This window comes from Ambystoma mexicanum, chromosome 1p (assembly GCF_040938575.1).
Source record: "Ambystoma mexicanum isolate Mex_15411 chromosome 1p, UKY_AmexF1_1, whole genome shotgun sequence".
In the NCBI taxonomy this organism is placed as follows: domain Eukaryota; kingdom Metazoa; phylum Chordata; class Amphibia; order Caudata; family Ambystomatidae; genus Ambystoma; species Ambystoma mexicanum.
In genome coordinates this window covers 1382890337-1382909638 of record NC_090921.1, presented here as the reverse complement: position 1 = coordinate 1382909638, position 19302 = coordinate 1382890337, and the positions used below count along the sequence as shown (strand labels likewise).

Sequence of the window (19302 nt, the reverse complement as noted above, 5' to 3'; positions counted from 1 at the left end):
GACTTCTCAGGCCGCAGCACCCACAGGCCTGAAGCAGGGCCACTCGGCCCGAGCCTGCTGCACCGCTCTTACTACCCGAAGGCCCTTCTGTGCCGGAGCGTGGTTTCTTGGGCGCTGGCTCCGCCGACTGCACACTCTAGCGCGGAGGAGACCTCTTTGTCAAAGATTTTCCCCGCAGGCCAAACCAACCTCCAAACCCGGATAGGCCCCCTCGTTTAACCAGCAAACGAGCCACGGTTACGGTCCTTGAGCGTCTTCTGGGAGAATCCCTGGCAAATCTTGCAGTTCTCCGCAGAGTGGTTGGGGAAAAGGCAATACAGACAGTCCACATGACGGTCCCCTTCATAGACGTTCTTGAGACCACACGTCTCGCATGGCCTGAAGGACTTCTTCGGGCCCACAGATAACATGATGGGCCTGGAACACACTGAAGCAATGAAGCCTTGACACAATGAAGAGTAGAAAAACAATTCTCAAGAGAGAACATGAGGTGAACCCAACAGTTTGGAGACGGTTGAAATCTGAAGGGAAGCCGCGGGGTGGGGCTATTTATACGGGACGTCCTATTGGTGCAACCTAAAGCACCCAAAAAGGACGTCGATAGGACACTTAAGGTGTCAAAGTTTTCCATAGGAAAACGGCTAGATTAAAAAGGTACAGAGGTTTCCCAGCCTAATGACGGGAAATATTCACAGCATGTGAATCCACAGCATGGGAATCCATGAAAGATCCAATGCTGGAGAATGTGACCTCCCAACTCTCCGTCCAACAGCAACTGGACCTAAAGACAGACTACAGAGGAGTAATTCATGGATGCAATCTCATAACTCCAATCTGGGAAAACTCCAGGCCCTAACGGCTTTCCAATGGAACTCTGAAAAAAACTGGGTAACCCAGACCACTACACCCCTGCTTGACCTTTTCTGTCATAGTAGAGATGTTGGTGTTCTATCTGCAGACCTATGTCGTGCCAGCATAGTGGTTTGGTTGTCCCAAAAAAGGGCAAACCACTCCCCCAACTTCTGCTCCTCCTACATACTATTTCTCTCCTTAATGGAGAGACCGAGGTACTGGCCAAGGTGTTGGCCAATCAATCACTAAAGGTTATATCTTCGGTGGTGCATCCCAACCAATCTGAGTTCATATCGGAAAAGTTGGTGCGCATGAATATCCAGCATCTCCACTTGGCCACTGCACAAACTTCTACCCTCCAGGGGACGCACACGCTCCTCTCTATTGATTTTGAGAAGGCTTTTGACCTGGTATCATGGGAATGCCTATTGGAAGTCCTGTCACAAATAGGATTTGGAGAGCACTTCCTTTAATGGATTAAATTGCTCTATTTAACACCTGTTGCAGAGGTCTGCGTTAACGGGGCAACCTCCAGATCCTGCACCTTCGAGTGAGGAACCAGACAGGGATGCCTGCTCTCCTCCCATCTGTTTACCTTGGCCATCAAACTCTTTGCAATACTGTTGAGATCTGATGCAACATGGACCAGATTCCGCTGGCCAACAGAGCATGAAGACAACTATCACTACATGCGGATGACCTACTCAAATATATGGGAGATCCGATGTGCTTTTGCCCGGCAGTGAAGCAGATGCTTCAGAAATACGAGACACTTCGTGAGCTCAGGGTGAACTAGCATAAATCTGTAGTCTTTCTGATACAACGGGGAGTGGGGAGGGGTGATCTGGCAATTTATTCCGATTGCCCCTATCATATTTCGCAAGACAGTTTCAAATATTTGGGCATATACATAGGAAGAGATCACTCACACTTTCTCACATGTAACCTACATCCCGTCACGGAACTATTCACTCATAATGTGAAACAATGGAAGTTTCTTCAGATTCCATTGCTAGGGAAAGCCGAGCTATTCAAAATGTTGATGCTGCCTAGGTATACATATATTCTCCAAAACTCTACACACATAGTGCCTAAAGTGAAATTTGATAGAGTAAATATGGCTCTCTGTGAGCTTCTGTGGAGGGATTGGGCAGGGGGTGGGGGGCTTATAGCCCCGAATTGCCCCGACTACAATACATCGCTCTGTGTGGGAGGGAGCATCAGACTACTCAAGATTCATTTAATTTCATGAGCTTTATTTCGACATACAAGTCATAAAAGTGCACAAACCGTCACACATCAAGGGATACAAAAATAGCATAAAACACATAATCCGACATAATACAAATAAGGTGCACTCTCAAGATAAAATTTGATTATTAGCATAGTCCTTGCTGTTTTCTCATACGAATTTAGGCACAATGCCATCGCCCCTTCCATGGATCAGCACCAACTCCCGCGAAATAATGGTTTTAAAAAACTTCCTCAGGGGCAATGTCACAGGGCAGAGCATAATCAAATGCTTCAAATCGTCTATATCGTTATTGCATTGCACATTATCCGAGCTATGCATCATCTCTGCAGTAGGCAGAATCCTAATTCGAAGCTTCACGTACAGGGACCTCTCAAACTTGGGGCTAATATAATCCAGGTAAGGCTCATAACCCACCTCAGTCTTAACTGCAAGATAACGTGCTAGGGATTCGGATAATATAGCTTTGTCCAAAGTGTCCCGCCATATCTTAGCTAATGGAACGTCTTTAACTCTAGCTTTACAATGTGTAGTAATGACATACAGGCCAATCCAGTAACTATCAAGACCACCCAAATCCCTCAATCACCTCTGTACATGGGAGGCCCACTTCAAAGTCATACCCCCCCTGCTGGAATAACATATTGTGCTATGCTGCTCTATATTTGAGAGGGTTTCATTGGACCACAACCGAACCCAGTAGCAGAATGGGTGCAAATGGCACACAGATTCTATCCCCTGCATGCCTGTCTCGAGACGCACTGGCAGTCTCGAGGAACATATTTGGCAATCCCAGTAAATTCTTCCAGTACTTATTTTCAACGACTGCCATATATCGCAGCTTGCCATGCCTGAGCAATATATGCTTTTAGTGAAACACGCACAGCCCCATTGCCATGTTCTGCAGTGAAACTAGCAATTGCACCACTGAACCTCGCCAGTGTTAACGTGGCCTTCTCAAGCTGCATTGACCAGAAAGAGGTTGCCATTACTCTTACCCCAAGATAGTCATAAAAGGCCACTTGTTCAATCACCGCTTCGTCCAGGCCCAATCTCAGTCCCTTTTGTTACCTCCTGCCATTGTATTGAAAATCATGACTTTAGTCTTCTTGACATCCAATACCAAGCCATTTCTTTTCCAAAATGCAGTAAATATGTCCAGTTGTTTGCGAGCGCCCACGGGAATCACTGATCGCAAAACCGCATCATACGCAAACAGCAGGGCAGGTAACATATCCCCTTGTCGTGCATCCATTTGAGCAGCCAGCAGCTCTTCGATCACGCCATTAATAAACAAACAAAAGAGTTTGGGAGCCAAGACACATACCAGACGGTCTCCCTTCATTATTCCAATGCTGTCGGAAGATCTCCCATCAGTACCCCATCTAACCACTGCAGTATTGCCCATAAATAGGCTCTGTATTGCAATCAATAAAGAACCTGGAATGCCCTGCTTCCTCAACGCCTCCCAGAGAAGCTCCCTGGGAACAGTGTCGAAAGCAGTGCGCAAATCCACAAAAACTGCATACACACTGACTTTTCTCAGGACTGTTTACTTGGCGCACACCAACCATAGTCAGAGACTTTGGTCAACTGTGCTCAGTCCTTCCGAGAACCCAGCGCGATGATGTTTGTTTTTCGTCCCACTGCTAGCCCAAGAGTCCGAATAGACTAACAAGGCCCTTGCAAAAACCTTACTTCCTGCATCCAGCAATTAAATGGTCATGTTATTCAAGGAGTCGTCCGATGGGCCTTTTTTTATAAATTGGGACCAACTCTGCTCTTTTGCAGGACTCTGGCACTGTGTTTATACTCAGGATTACATTAAATAGCCTAGTTAGATATGGGGCCCAAACAGCGATCTCATTCCTGTAAAAGTCTATGGGTACCCTGTCTGGGCCAGGCCCTTTACCCAGCTTCTGGCACAGTAATGCTTCTCCCACCTCTCCAATTTAAAACATCTCCAACTATTGTTTGCATCTCGCCTGAGCTAACCATGCTAGACTCGGCACCATTCGCACCGTAGAGACTACTGTAATGTTCAACCCAGGTTTGCTCTGTAATACAAGCTTGCATCATGTTGGGTTCTTTACCCTTACCCATCCCCATTAGGCTCCAGAATCATTTTCATTCCCCTTTATCTATGGAATGTAGCAACTCCTTCCAGATATCCTCATGTCAGTCTGTCTTTTTTTCTATTAGTAGCCGGGAGTATTCTTCTCTGGCAAACCTTAACCCATCACCGGGAGATCGATGTCTTGCTTCTTTAATCATCCTACCCTTGGCCACCCTATACTCTTTGTCATAACAAGAATTTGAAATCACCTCTGGTTTGTGTACCGATTTGCAGGTTTTAGAAAAATGTGACCCCCCCCTATCTTCGATATCAAGTTCTTGTGTATTGCCACAGTGACATCCCCATCTAATGTCCCACAAGCCTTTATAGGCTATTGTCAATCCTTTGCCTATTTTACCCCTAAATCATTTCCCAATAGAAACCAGTTTTGTACTGGGACGAAGAAGAGACCAACTAGAGACATACATCCACTCTTTATTGATACACACATACAAACACCAGTAATGTACTACGACGAGGAAGAGGCCAGCAAGTGCAATGTAGGTCTCCAGAGTCAGTAATGAGCGATCTAGTCCTTTTTGGATCAATCAACCTGGCACAAGGTTTAAAAGCAAGAAGCACAGTAAAATAGGTGTCAGCTGTGGAAGCAGGTCGACGGACTGCTGGACAAAAGCAGACTTCTCCTGGAAGGCAGCATAGCAGACAGAGTGCTCGAGAACCCCTGGAAGATGCTGAGTGTACTCAGCGGGAAGCAAGACTGAAGGAAGCTGGAAGTCGGTGGCAGACTGAAGAGGGAATCGGCATGACCAGGCAAAGCTGGAAAGTGAAACCTGAACTATGAGAGACACATCGGCGGTGCGAGTGAAGCCACGGAGAACCGCTGGGGAGACGCAGCGAGGCAACACGCGAGAGAGAGCAAGCTTGCGACGGCTGGAAGCCTCGCTGAAAAGCTGTAAGCTTAGACTGGAGAGTCAACCTAGGAAGGGGACACTGGGGAGGCAGGTGAGCACGCAAAGCATTTAATGAATGCCAAATTGAATGAAAGCAAGTACTTTTTGAATACCAAACTGAATGAAAATGAAAGTAAGCACTTTTTGAATGCCGATCTGATTGAAAGCAAGTTTGTGGAACTTCCCAAAACAACTAACTGTGTAGGATGAGAAAACAAGCATTGATAAACAAGTATTGGCAAGAGCCATAAGAGTATAAGGAACTGTGTAACTTGAATGAATAAGCATTGGCAAGAGCCAGGAGAATTTGTGAAAGTGCAACATGTGAAGGGTGGCAGAACAGGTAATGATAAAGCATCATGAGGAAGTGTAATGAGAATGAACCAATCACCACTGTAAAGCTAAAGCAGTGGCAACGTGCATATGAAGAAGCTGAAAGTACTTTGTGTTTGTTGTGTGACTTGTAATGGGTGGACCGTGTGGTCCAACAACTGCGCCTACACCGAGTGCACCCATCTATGGAAAAGTCACTGGGAGCACTCACAAAGAAGCTTGTGTTTGAATAGAAAGGAAATCTTGTGTGATTTGAAATTAAGGAACTGGACTATATGAAATTGATGAAAGGTAACCAAACCAGAAGAGCTGGGAAGTATCCCAAGGAAATGTGTTTTGGAAAAGTGAAAGACTTGAAAGCTTGGGGAATGGAACCCCTTGGCATTGTGAACTATTTTGAACTTGGGAAAGGGAAACCTTTAACAAACTAAGAGCTGGAAGAAGCTCTGAACGTTTAGTTTTGGACACAGACATTTGCTTTGGACTTCCTGATACAGACTATCCTGAAGTTATTTAGGTAGGGAAATCCCACCTTAACATAGGGCAAGTTAGGCCTTTTTTCAAACCTACCTTTGATTTAATAAACGTTCACAGCCTAAACTTTATTCAGTTGTCTGTGTCTACTTCATGATGCCTTCACAACCCACAACGGCCCCATTTTTTTTTTAAACATATTTTTATTATTTTACAAACAATAAACATCATCGCAAATGTTCTCCCAAACAGTCCTCCCCCCTCCCTCCCCATCCCGCGGAAGAGTATAGGTCCTCTGTGTATTCATTCTTTGGAAACTCTTGGTGCTATAAATGTCCGATATTTTAATGTTATGGGGACACCATTGGTCCATATAGTCTGATTTCAGGTATTCCAACACTGAACCCCATTCCCTCACAAAGGAGATGTCCTGGGCCTGGAGACGGTGCGTGATCTTTTCCATGGTCATTTGGGACCACACCTTTTGCAGCCAGGTGTATACCAGTGGTGGGTCTCGTTTCTTCCAGCTTTGGGCTATTGTTGCCCATGCAGCAATGACCAGGCCCATGAAGCTCCACCATTGTGTTTTGTGAAGTTTTTTGGAATAGGGGTCTTTGAATCTGCATAACCACACCCTCTCCCCCATTTGACCAGCCTCTGGATATATTTTTGTCATTTCCGTTTGTACTTCCTTCCAGAAGCTATTCACTCCCTGACAATCCCACCAGATGTGTCTCCAGGTTCCTACAACCTGGCACCCTCTCCAACAAAGGTTCGACACTTTCGGGTACATTGACCCAAGCCTCTCTGGGGTATAGTGCCATTGAGTAATTATTTTCAGCCACATTTCTCTGGTTTGGACAGCCCTGGTAAGTTTGGGGATGCCTGTCCACAGTTCCTCCCATTGCTGCTTGGTTATTTCCCCCCCTAATGTGGTTTCCCATCTTCTCATGTACGTCCATTTGATTTCCTCTTCAGGTGTGCAGATGTGGCTGTACAGCGTGGACACCAGCTTTTTGTCTCCTGGGTTGGTTATTAAATGCGTCTCAAATGGTGTAAGGTCTCTTGTGGCTGCCTGGAAGACCTCTGGTGTACACAGCCAATGTTTTAGCTGTTCGTATTTATATCTGTCTGCTTCTGTTAGCTTCCACATATTTTTACAGGCCTCAAACGATTGTATTTCTTTGTCCTGGATCGTTTCCCCAATTTTCCTACATCCTGCCTCCTCCCATTTCTCGAAACTACTGGGCGCTTGTCCTGGTGGGAACTGTGGGTTCCTGCAGATCGGCGTAAAGGGAGCCAGTGGGGTGGTCATGATTCCTTTCCTGGTCTGGACATCCCAGGCGTTTAGTGTAGTCCTCATGACTTCGCTCACTCTAAGATTCCGGTGTCTGTGTTGCTTATTCTTCCACAGTAGGTCTTCCAAGGGGGTCCTGGCGACCGCCCTATCTTGCGTTACCCAGACTGTCTATTGGTTCTCCCCCAGCCATTCCCTCAGAACCCACAGTTGGGCTGCCTGATAGTATTTCTTAAAGTGGGGAAGGGACATTCCGCCGGCCTTTATTGGTGCGGTAAGAACGGCTCTGGCAACTCTCGGAGGTTTCTTGTTCCACACAAATTGTGAAACGGTTTTGGATAGGGCTTTGAAGAAGGGGTCAGGGACTGCAACCGGGAGAGCGTGAAAGTAGTATAGCACCCTCGGAAGTATGTTCATTTTGACTGATTGGATTCTTCCCCACCACGAGATCTTAAGCGGGCACCATCTTTCTAGGTCTTTCTTGACTCTGGCCAATAGGGGGGTGTAATTGGTCTTATATATCTTGCCAACCCTGTGCGTGAGTGTCACTCCCAGATATTTGATGCCCCCTTCTGCTATTTTTAAACCAAGCTGGCCCGCCAATAGTTCTAAGGACTCCTTGTTCCCGGCTAGGAGCATAACCTCTGATTTATTCCTATTTATCTTCAGGCCTGAAATCTCCCCAAATTCCTCAAGTGTTTCCATGGTTTTTGGCAGTGAGGTCCCTGGGTCCTCTAAAGCAAGCAGCATATCGTCCGCGTACGCTATGACTTTATGTTGACTGCCCGCCATTTCTATTCCCGTTACCTCCTCGAGTTCCCTTATCTTAATTAGAAGGGGTTCCAAAAATATGGCGTATAGCAGGGGCGAGAGGGGGCAGCCCTGCTTCGTACCCCTTGAGATCTGCACCCTGTCTGTGACTTCTCCGTTTATGGCTATTCTTACTTCTGGGGAGTTGTAATTCGCCTTTATCATATTTATATACTGATCCCCAAAGCCCATATGCTTCAAAGTTTTGAAGAGGATAGACCATTCGACACGGTCAAAAGCCTTTTCGGCATCCAGGGAAAGTAATATTGCAGGTGTTTGGGTAATGCCTATTTTTTCTATCAGACGGGTGACGACTCTTAAGTTGTCGTGCGTTTGCCTACCGGGGATGAAGCCTGATTGATCTGTTTTGATCAGGGTTGTGAGAAGAGGTGATAGTCTGGCCGCCAGCACCTTCGTATATATTTTTGCGTCCAGATTGATTAGGGCAATTGGTCGGTATGAGCTCGGGAGATTCGGGTCTTTACCCGCTTTGTGAAACACTAGGACTTTCGCTTCATTCATGGAGGGAGTTACGTTGCCATTGTTTTTGAATGTATTGAGAAGCCTTGTCAGGATAGGGACTAATATATCAGCAAATTTTTTGTAAAACTGGGCCGTGAAGCCATCCGGGCCAGGTGCCTTTGACGCTGGGAGACTCTTTATCGCTGTGCTGACCTCCTCTTCTGTGATCTTTGCATCCAGGGCCTGCTTGCTCTCTTCTGCTATTGTCGGTATGGCGATAGATTGTAGAAACCTGTCTTGTAGCGCCTTGTCAGGGTGCTCTGTTGCATACAGCTCTTGGTAGTAAGCTTTGAACGCATCCCCTATATCCTTTGTGGTCGTATGTGGCTTTCCATGTGCGTCTTTTATGTTCAGTATCGTCATTGTTTTCTGCTTTTCCCCAAGTTGTCTTGCTAGCAATTTGTCTGCCTTATTGGCCCTGATGTAGTACCTTTGTTTTAAGTAGAGGAGCGATTTCTCTGCTTTTTTATTGCGTAGCATCTCTAGCTGTCCCTGTACATGTTTCATTGCTTTCTTGAGGCTCCTCGTGGGATGCATTGTGAGCTCCCCTTGGATCTCTGCCAGTTTTTCCTCGAGTGTTCTTTCCCATCCCTGATGTTGTTTGTCTTTGGCGGCCTTTAGCGCTATTATATGTCCTCTGGTTACTGCCTTAAAGGCCTTCCAAACAGATCCCAGTGGTACTTCTCCATTGTCATTAATCTCAAAGAATTCCTTGGTTTTGTTCCTTAATTCCTCCCCTATTACTTGGTCCGTTATGACATTCGGCGGCATTCTCCATCTCCAGAGACCTCTCCCCCTTCCGGAGGTCTGTATGTCTAGCCATAGGGGGGCATGATCTGATAGAGCTATCGATCCCCTTTCAATCCCCTGGATCTTACCAACCAATCCCACTGATACCCAAAAATAGTCAATCCTCGACATTGTGTTATGCACGTGTGAGTAATACGTGAATCCGCTATCCTGTCCCCTCAATTCTCTCCAGGCATCCCTTAGTGCCATTTGTTCCATCCGTTCTTTAAGTTGTTTGGATGGGGACCCATACCCTTGCGTTCTCCCCTTACTCCTATCCAGATTTGGTTGCCATGCCAGGTTCAGATCGCCACCCAGTATTATCTCCCCTTTTGCAAATTCCTCTATTTTCCCCAGAGTGTCCCTGAGAAATCCATCTTGCCCCGTATTCGGGGAGTAGATTGCCACCAGTGTAAGCCTACGACCATCTATTGATACATTAACAAAGGCATACCTGGCCTCTTTGTCCACTCGCACATCAGTGACGTTTGCCACCAACCCCAATTTAGCTGTAATCATCACTCCCGCTCTTTTTTCACCTGCGTTTGCCTGTGCCCAGATTGTGTACCCTCTGAGATGTACTTTCTTTCTATCCGCTGTCTTAATATGTGTCTCTTGGAGGAGGAGAATATCCGCCTTTTCCCTTCTCACCAAGGCCTCCATTTTTCTCCTTTTCACCGGTGAGTTCAGCCCCCTTACATTTTGCGAATAGATTCTGATCATCCCCATCCCGTCTGATCTTCTGTTTCTGTTCTCGTTCCCGCCCATTGCGACCTCTTCCCTCTTCCGGAGATTCCGCCCTCCCATCCCACCCCCCAACTATCCAACTCCCCCCCAACTATGAACCAAAACCTAACTTCTACCCTGAGGAGGGTCAGAGCCCCTATGGATGCTTGGGCGTTCCGCCCCTCGCTCCCCGCCCTCTCATGACTCTGGATTAACTGTGCGGGGAGTCCTAAACCCCGCGCCATCCTCTGACCTCTGCGGTGTTGTCCCCTATTGCCCACCGGGCCACTTAGAGCATGGTGTTCCGATAATAGCAGATCCTCTCCCTCTTTAATGACCCTATGACTGGACTGCCCCCCTATCGTTACTGCGCCTCTATGAAGTGCCCCCGAGGGATTACTCCGCATTCCCCCGTCCTGGTGATTTCTTCTTCTGTCGCACCTCTTCCCATCCTCGTGGCCTTTTATACTGATCCCTTTTCATCCTGTCTGGTCTCGTATCCATTTCGTATGTATGCACGCCCATTAGTTGGCGGCCTTCTTCACTGGTGGTCACCCTCCTCTGCTTGCCCTCCCACTCAAATAGTAAACCAAAGGGGAATGTCCATTTGTATCTGATTTCTTTCTTCACCAGTTCCCTCACCAACGGGGCCATTTCTCTTCTTTTTAGGAGTGTTGCCGGTGCCAAATCCTGATACAGATGGATTTCGACCCCATTCATCCTTATGTGATCCAGCAGCCGCGCTTTCCTAAGTATCTGTTCCTTTTGTGGGTAGGATTTAATTGCCGCTAGTACGTCCCTTGGTCTCTCCCCTGGAGCTCCAGATCTTTTCGGGCCCACCTTGTGAATTCTGTCAATCCCAATGTCCGCTGAATCTTGGGCCCCTATTATGTCTCTGAACACCTCTTGCATCGAAACCTTGAGATCTTTGTCCGACACTGTTTCCGGCACAAACTTGATGCGGATGTTGGATCTGCGAGAACGGTTCTCGAGATCCTCACACTGAATTTCTAGGTTATGGGTGAGTCTAACCAGATGTTCTTGTGTTTCCCTGCTTTGTTTCGCCTCCTCTTCCATGTTTTGTACTATTCTCTCCACAGTGTCTGTCCTTTCCCCCAACTTAGCCACATCTGTTTTCAGCTCCTGCACCAATTGCTTCATCTCATTTCTCATTGTGGCAAATTGGTCCTGAACTGTGGACATGAACCAGTCCTGTAACTCTGCAAACCAGGATCGCATATCATCCTTTGAGGGGGGAAGAGCGCTTTGATTTGGGGGGTTTGTGTCCGTAGTGGGCTCTTCGCCTGCCCTATCTTTTGAGTTCGCCCCCGTATCCGAGGACCACATCTGGAGAAGGCTAGTGTCCTGTTTTTGTGAATGCGGGGTAGGCTGTGAGGTGCCCCCCTTCCCCCGTGACATTTTCTCTATTTGTGAGGGGGTGGGGTCCCCGGCTCTTGTGTCTTCCCCTGTTGTGGGGATTGCACAAGTTGATGAAGATGTTACCTTTATGTCTTATTATGGGGAGGGGGGGCGGCGCCCCACCACACCGCAGCCCACACCCCTCTCACGTATGATCTACAGTCCCGGGCCTCAAGTACCTGGGAGGGTGTTGGGGGGGCGCTGCTAGAGTCGCTCTCACCTCTGGTTCTGGTGTCCTCCACCACTGGTGCCTTCCTCACCCCTTCGACGTTGGAGCGGTACTGTCTCCCCCTCCTCTCCCGTATCTCCCCCGACCCACCGGGGGCCGGCTCACCTTGTTACAGCCTGTCTGTGTGCCGATGCCCTGGAGCTCCCACCGTCTCTCTGCTTCCGATGCGGCTCCTCCGGTGGCACGCTGAGTGTCCTTTTCTTTGTCCCCCTGTAGTGACGGGGGACGCGACCCCGTCGGCTGGTGCTCCGCGGTTCTCACCGCCACATCGCTTCCACGCGGCCCCTGGGAGGCACGCGTAATCCCCAGCGCTTTTTCCCGTGGCGACGGGTGCCCAATATTGCAGCCGTTCTCCTTGCTGTCTCCCCCGTAGGCCGTGCAGGCCTTTCACGGAGGGGGAGGGGCGGTGCCACTCTCTGCGGGCTGTCTCCCCAAGGAAGCGATGCTGGATCTATCTTCGCCCTGCGCCTCTGTAGTGCTTCTTTGCTGTGGGCACACTCCTACCGCTCCGCCGGTGCCCTGGGACTCCCGCCGCCGCTCTGCTTTCCATGCGGTACCTCCGGAGGCGCGCGAGTTCCCAGCTCGCTGGAGCGTCCTTTTCTTGTCCCCCTGTGGTGACGGGGGGACGCGCCCCCCTCGGCAGGTACCCCGCGGTTCACACCGCCGCTTCGTCTCCACTCAGCCTCAGCTAAGGCACGCAAAGTCCCCTGCGCGCCGGGGATGGCTTTCACTATTATCCCCTGTGGCGGCGGGCGCTCGACAATGCGGCCGCTCTCCTGGCTGTCTCCCCTGCTAGGCCGTGCGGGCCTTCCTCGGAGGGAGAGGAGCCGTGCCTCTCTCTGCGGGCTATCTCCCCCGGGGAGCGCTGTTGGATCTATCTTCGCCCGGTCCAGAATCTCCACACCTTCGGGGGTAGTTGCCTAAATTCCGGTGCTAAAAAGCTCGGGACTGCGCCTCTGAAGTGCTTCTTTGTTGTGGGCCCAGTGGGAGCGTGATCTAACCGCGACCTCCACCGCCGGCGGCCATCTTGGAACACAACGGCCCCATTTTAAGGCGAAATGCAGATGGATGAAAGGGGTCACATGGACCCAGTTCCAGATACTCCATGGCGGGAGAGGGGATTTCGCTCTAACATAATCCGATACTTGGTACGGATATAGAGAGATGTAACAAAAGTATTGGGTGGGATGGCAAGATCACATTGCCACAACCGCTGTGGCACAATGCAATGTTACCTGAAATTACAAAGATAGGCATATTTAAAGTATGGATCCGCTGCAATATCCTGTGTCTGAAAGATATAATAAAGGAGGGGTGCCCTATTTCCTTTCGTGATCTACAACATATATAAGGCTTACCCAACCGCGAGCGGTTTCATTAGGTTTAGATCACACATGCCCTACATGCGCAGATGAAACATTTTCAGGCGATCCCAACTTGTTCATCCCTTGAGATGCACAGGTTTGGGGCAAAACTTTATCGAGTCGAAAAAAATATTCTTGTCCACCGCAATCATGTTGATAAAACGCAATATTGCCATGATGTGGGTGAAACCCAGACATCCCAAGTACGACAAATGATCTTCAGATGTAGACATTTGTATGTTACTTGAAAGGAGAATGTACAACAGACGAGGCTGCCCCTTCGAAATTCCAGAAAATGTTGAACAAATGGGATGCAGCCAGTTAAGAGAGTAATTAAAGTTACTTGCCGTAGTGACTAGATAGTCCATAGTCCCCTTTCCTCCATCCTTGTGGGCGTCCCCCAACATGGGGACGGTACCAGAACCAAGAAAAATGAGCTTCCCCTTTAAATTTAGTATAGCGCACGGGGCACAGCCTCTGGTGGGGTGGGGGAACGCCTCGCTGAGGCCCGCCCCCTTGGCGCCTCTCCTCAGTCCCCTTTGAACACATAAGAGACTTCGATGCCTGGCTACACTTATTACCTTCTAGCCATTGGCATTCTAGCGGGGGGAAGGAGGGCGGGACGTATGGCGGAAAGGAGACTATGGACTATGAGTACTCTAGTCACTATGGTGAGTAGCTTTAATTACTCATATTTCCCGTCCCCCTTCCTCCATCCTTGCGGATGATTCCACCAAACAATAACCTGATTCCCACGGAGGCGCAGGTCTGGCGCAGATCTGGCTTCGAGTGCTGATGCTTCTTCAATGGTGAAGCGCAGGACTCTGAAGATGGACTCACTGGCTCGCAGGAATATTCCCCTGTGCGTGAAAAGGGAGTATTACCTACTGACGGAATAATGCTCAAGCCTCCCACTCCCTTCCAACCCTCCACGATACCGTTCCTCGATTCCCCGTGAAGTCTCACCTTAGGGTCAGGAAGGATGAGCTCTCCATCCTGCTTCTGATGCAGGGGCGCGTTGAAACCCAGTTACTTCACTGGATTGAGGTTTGATGGGAGTTCAAATAAGCTTGACTATTCAGGTAAGGCGCTGTAAGAGTTCTGTAGCAAGTTCAAAAGTTCAAGCTTAATAATAATGTTCATTGTCTTATTGCAGCAAGCGCTAACGCTTATGTCTTTTTCCCCTTAGGGGCCGGGGTTCGGAATGCCGGAGACTATATCACTGATTGCCCTGATCAGATCACTGCAGCTTTGTACTTACAGCCAGTGCCGCTCTTGCCCAATTGGTATTCTGATCCTGTGTTTACACTGTATTCTAATACTGTAGCTTACAGCCCAGTTCTTAGCCTAACGCTGTCCCACGTGCATCAATGGTATTTAGCCTAGCTCGTGTCCCACTTAGGATTATTGTTGTTAGCCTAATGCTTCTGCATGTATGATAATGTCATCTAGCCTAAACTGCACCCCTCCTAGGATTATTGCTACCAGCCTACTAGCACTTTACTATTGACTACGGTATCTAGCCTTATTGATGTAGTCAAAGTGAGCCTAGCCTCATCTTACACCACCCCACATCCTTAGCTATGATAAACTGGATATTGTGCATCATGTTCCCCTTTTGCCTTGTCCCAGCGGACACCCCATGCACTGGCAACCACTTCCTCGCCCTCAGTAATGGGCTCACCAAACTAGCTTGCCCAAGACACCATCCCATCCCCTGTCCTACCCCCTTCCTCCCCACCATACCTCCTTTCCCATCTTCCTCCATTCTCACACCCAGTCCCAAGGACCCCTACATAACCAGTAAGGAACACCATCCCACCCCAGCCATCATCAATGATCCACATGTACTCCCCAACCCTTTAATCAATGGTAAAACATACCCTATCCTAGGATATAAGAGAACATCCCGATTAAGAGCACGCACAAGGTTACCACACCACAACACCATTACCAGGTCCCAGCCACCCAGATCACCCAATCCTTCGGCCCACACAACAAATAATAAACACACTCAGCCTACAGTAACTAAAACTACTCCACCGTGTTGCCCACCAACTAAAAATTCTCTCACTAAGGATCCCAACCCCCCCATTAGTCTAAAAAATGCACTCATCAACGCCCGCTCCCTTGGAGCCCACGCCATTGAAATTCATGACCTCATCATCGAACTCGACCTAGACCTGTTAGTAATCACAGAAACCTGGCTACACCAAGCCTCAGGTCCTCTTTTAGCATTGGCCATCCCACCAGATTACACCATTCTCAGATCTGATAGGACCACCACTCCAGGAGGCGGTGTTGCAATCATTACTAAAAATAGCATCAAACTTAGATCAAGTTCCATTGAAATAATCGCAGGGTACGAACTACTGCTCGCCAAACTCACCTTGAATGAAAACACCACAATTAACATAGTGGTCATCTATAGATCCCCTAGCACAAACAGCCACCCAGAAACAGACATCCCACTAATACTGGCGCCCTTCCTTAAACCCAAAACGAAATGTATCATCATTGGTGACTTGAATCTCGGTTTTAATGACAACCAAGATACCAAAGCCACCGCCCTTCTCCTGGCACTAAATGACATGAATTTCTGTCAACACATCAATGTCCCCACTCACACCAAGGGCAGAACCCTTGATTGGATCCTCTCCCTCAACACCAACATCACTCTAGGCCCGATTACCCCACTTAGTTGGACAGACCACTACTGCATAGAATTTACTATCACTAGTGACGACCCCTGCACACCCAAGAATATAACTATGGACACCATTGAAAGTAGAAACCCAAAAAAGCTCACAGCTGAGAACTTCGACCCCACCTTGAACAAATTGCTAGATACACACTCAATCCTCAGCAATGACCCAACTACCATCGCTGAGTACTACCACAAATGCCTCTCCACAGCGATTGACACCATAGCACCTGTCACCTCCAAACTAAGACGCCTCAATAAAAAATCCAACTTCTGGTTCAACGAGGAACTAATCGTCCTTAGAAGGAAAAAACGCTCTCTCGAGCACGTCCATAATAAACATCCCTCCCCGGACTCAGCCAAAGCATTCAAAGACGCAAATACCCTCTACAAATCAGCTACCATCACCCACAAAGCAAACGCCTACAATGCTCGCATTAGCAATGCAGCATCAGACTCCAAAGAGCTCTTCTCTATCCTTAGAGAACTTGAAAATCCACTCCCAACCGACACACCCACAAACACAAGTAAAGAATGGTGTACCACCATACAAGACGCTCTTGCCTCCAAAATCACTATGCTGCAAAATAAAATCAATTCCAAAAAACTACTCCTAGCAACCAAAAACTCCCCCTCCCCTATTCCCTGCACCCTTTCCAGTGACAACTCAAACCCCCCCTTCCAATTCACACCAGTCACCCACGACCTCGTACTCGACACAATCTCCAAACTAAAAGCATCCAACTGCAAAGGAGACACTGTCCCGGCCAAATTAGTCAAAGCCTGTGCACACACCCTGACCCCTCTCATCACCAAATTTGTCAATGCCTCATTCAACTCCAATACAGTTCCGACCTGCATTAAAGAAGCCTGGGTTACCCCGCTTCTAAAAAAAACAAATCTAGACCCCACCATTCCAACTAATTATCGCCCCATAACCACGGTCCCATTTTTACTCAAAATCATCGACAAACTAGCCTACAACCAAATTCAAACCCATTTAGAATCCAATCAGCTCCTCGGCACCAGACAATCAGGTTTCAGGCCCAACCACAGCACCGAAACAGCTCTCTTGGACCTCAAAATCCAGATGGATGCCATCAGAGATTCAGGGAAACTTTGCATTCTTCTGCTGTTGGACCTCTCAGCCGCGTTCGACCTGGTGGACCACGACAAACTCTGCAACTCACTTACCCGCAAGTTTAACTTCTCCAGGGCAGCCACTGCTTGGGTGAAATCCTTCTTAACCGACCGCACCTCCAGAGTGTCCATAGGCAAAGAAGCAGCCAACCCCATCCCAGTCCCCATAGGAGTACCCCAAGGCTCTTGCCTTTCTCCCACGCTGTACAATGCATATACCAAGCTCCTGTTCTCAGCACTTGATGAAATGGGTGTCATATACACAAACTTTGCGGACGACACCCAGATCCTTATACCACTGACAGGCAACTATGACCAGGACACACTAACAATCAATAAAATCTACGTCATCATACAAAACTGGATGGCATTAAACAGCCTATGTCTTAACGATGAGAAGACAGAAGTCCTCATCGTAGGATCTCCAGCCAAAATAGCAACCCTTCAGCCAGAATATTCAATCATCAATATCGACGATACCAATATTCCAGTGTTAAAGCAAGTAAAAACACTGGGCGTGTACATCGATGCCAGCCTGACCATGACTAAACAGATCAATGTACTTTCCTCCTCCACGGCCTACACCTCTAAATTAATTGCGCTCAGCAGACAATTTCTGACCCCAGCAAATTGCCTCACCCTAGCCAGAGCACTGGTCCTATCGAAATTGGATTACTGTAATGTATTACTACTGGGCACATCTAACACCAACCTAGCCAAAATGCAACTTTTGCAAAATAAAGTCCTGAGGGCCGCTCTAGGCATAAAAAAATCAGACCACATATCCAAGATTAGGAAAAATGCCCACTGGCTCCCTATCAAAGCCCGAATTATCTTCAAAACATTATGCATCACCCACAAATGCCTTACCAAAAAAGGACCTATCTACCTCAACAACACTCTGCATCCCAAATCCGACATGAGACTACTTAGATCCAATGACAAACTCCTCCTGGACCCCCCCCCCGATTCAAAAACACAAGAGCAGGGGGCAGCAGCTTCACCACTTTAGCCCCTAAACACTGGAACACCCTACCCATCCATATTAAAAAAGCATCTTCCTTCACGATCTTTAAGAAACAGTTAAAAACCTGGTTATTCAACCAATATTAGCACCCAAAGATAGGACCCCGTCCATCTTATACTGCTGTGAATACTTAGGCTATTGAATAATGTTGTGAATATTCTGTAATTTATATCATGTAATGGAACGAATGTAATGTTTTTGAACTGTACTAATTGCTAAGCTGTCTTTTAACCACGCCGTGACACCTGAGGGTTTGGGCGTGTAACAAATAAAAAAAATAAAATAAAAATAAAAAATATGGCGCCGACCCGAAGTGAAACGTGCAGTTCCAGTAAATGACAGGTAAGTTCTGGATGAGCGTTCGGGTAATGTCTTTGCATTCGCTCATTCAATGTCTTTGTCTTTTTTCCCCATAGGGCCCGGGTCCGGAATGCCAGGAAGCAGCAGGACCCGAAATGAAATGGGAATTACCCAACAGGTAAGTCTTAGAAGGAAACTGAGCTTTTCCTATTCCCTTCCTTCTCTCACCTTGTGTTCTTGTCTTTTTCTCTCTAGGCTCTGGGAAGTGGCTGCGGATCTGGATGATCGCTGCTGAAGATGGAGGTGCCCAGGAAAGGTGAGTGAAATGCAGCGCTGCAGCGATCGAAGCGAAATGCTTTTAAAATGATGTCTTCCCTTTCAGGATTGTCGGTGTGATGTCTCTGTGATGCTGCTTTAGCAGGTAAGGTCTTCTTTCGCTCCAATTCTCTCTTAGCAGGTGACCCAGGATGCTGACAGGCGTGGCTGAAGTCCAGAAGCAGGAGCTAACACGGTGAGCGTCCAGCTGCGAGGAGCAGAACAACGCGAAGCGTGAGTTGCTGATCGGGTGTGGTTTAAATAGCTTTGGAAGAAGTTCCAGGTATGTATCCTTCCACCGATCAGGTATGTATCCTTCCCCGACCACACCCAGGGAAAGTAGTCCCACAGGTAAAGTAGTTCCATTCAGGCCTCAAGAGGGCCTCGATGTAGCAGCATGTTCTGCATCAGGTAAGTGCACATTAAAACACTTGAACACATGTCTAGCTTTATGAGCCTGGCGCCTAAGGCGCCAGGACAGGGGTCCAACATGAGCCTGGCGCCTAAGGCGCCAGGACTGTGTCCAAAGGGCCCCAGCTTGGGCCCGCTGGCACTTCCCTGGGGGAAATGATGCCTGCCTCTGGGGTTGCTGGGTCGGACCTGGCTCCTTGGAGGTAGGCATCATGACAGTACCCCCCCCTCAAGGCCCCTCCCAAGGTTGTTCCCTCCGGGGGTTTTGGCTTGTTCGGAAATCTCCGGTGGAACCTTTGTATTAATCGAGG

At 48.2% G+C, this 19302-nt stretch overlaps 1 protein-coding gene across 1 annotated transcript in view; it reads right to left on the bottom strand.

Annotated features, from left to right (window-relative positions):
• The window catches only part of ITFG1 (integrin alpha FG-GAP repeat containing 1), a 1448837-nt gene that overhangs the window by 376157 nt on the left and 1053378 nt on the right, over positions 1-19302 (bottom strand). The gene's annotated exons all lie outside the window — the stretch shown is intronic.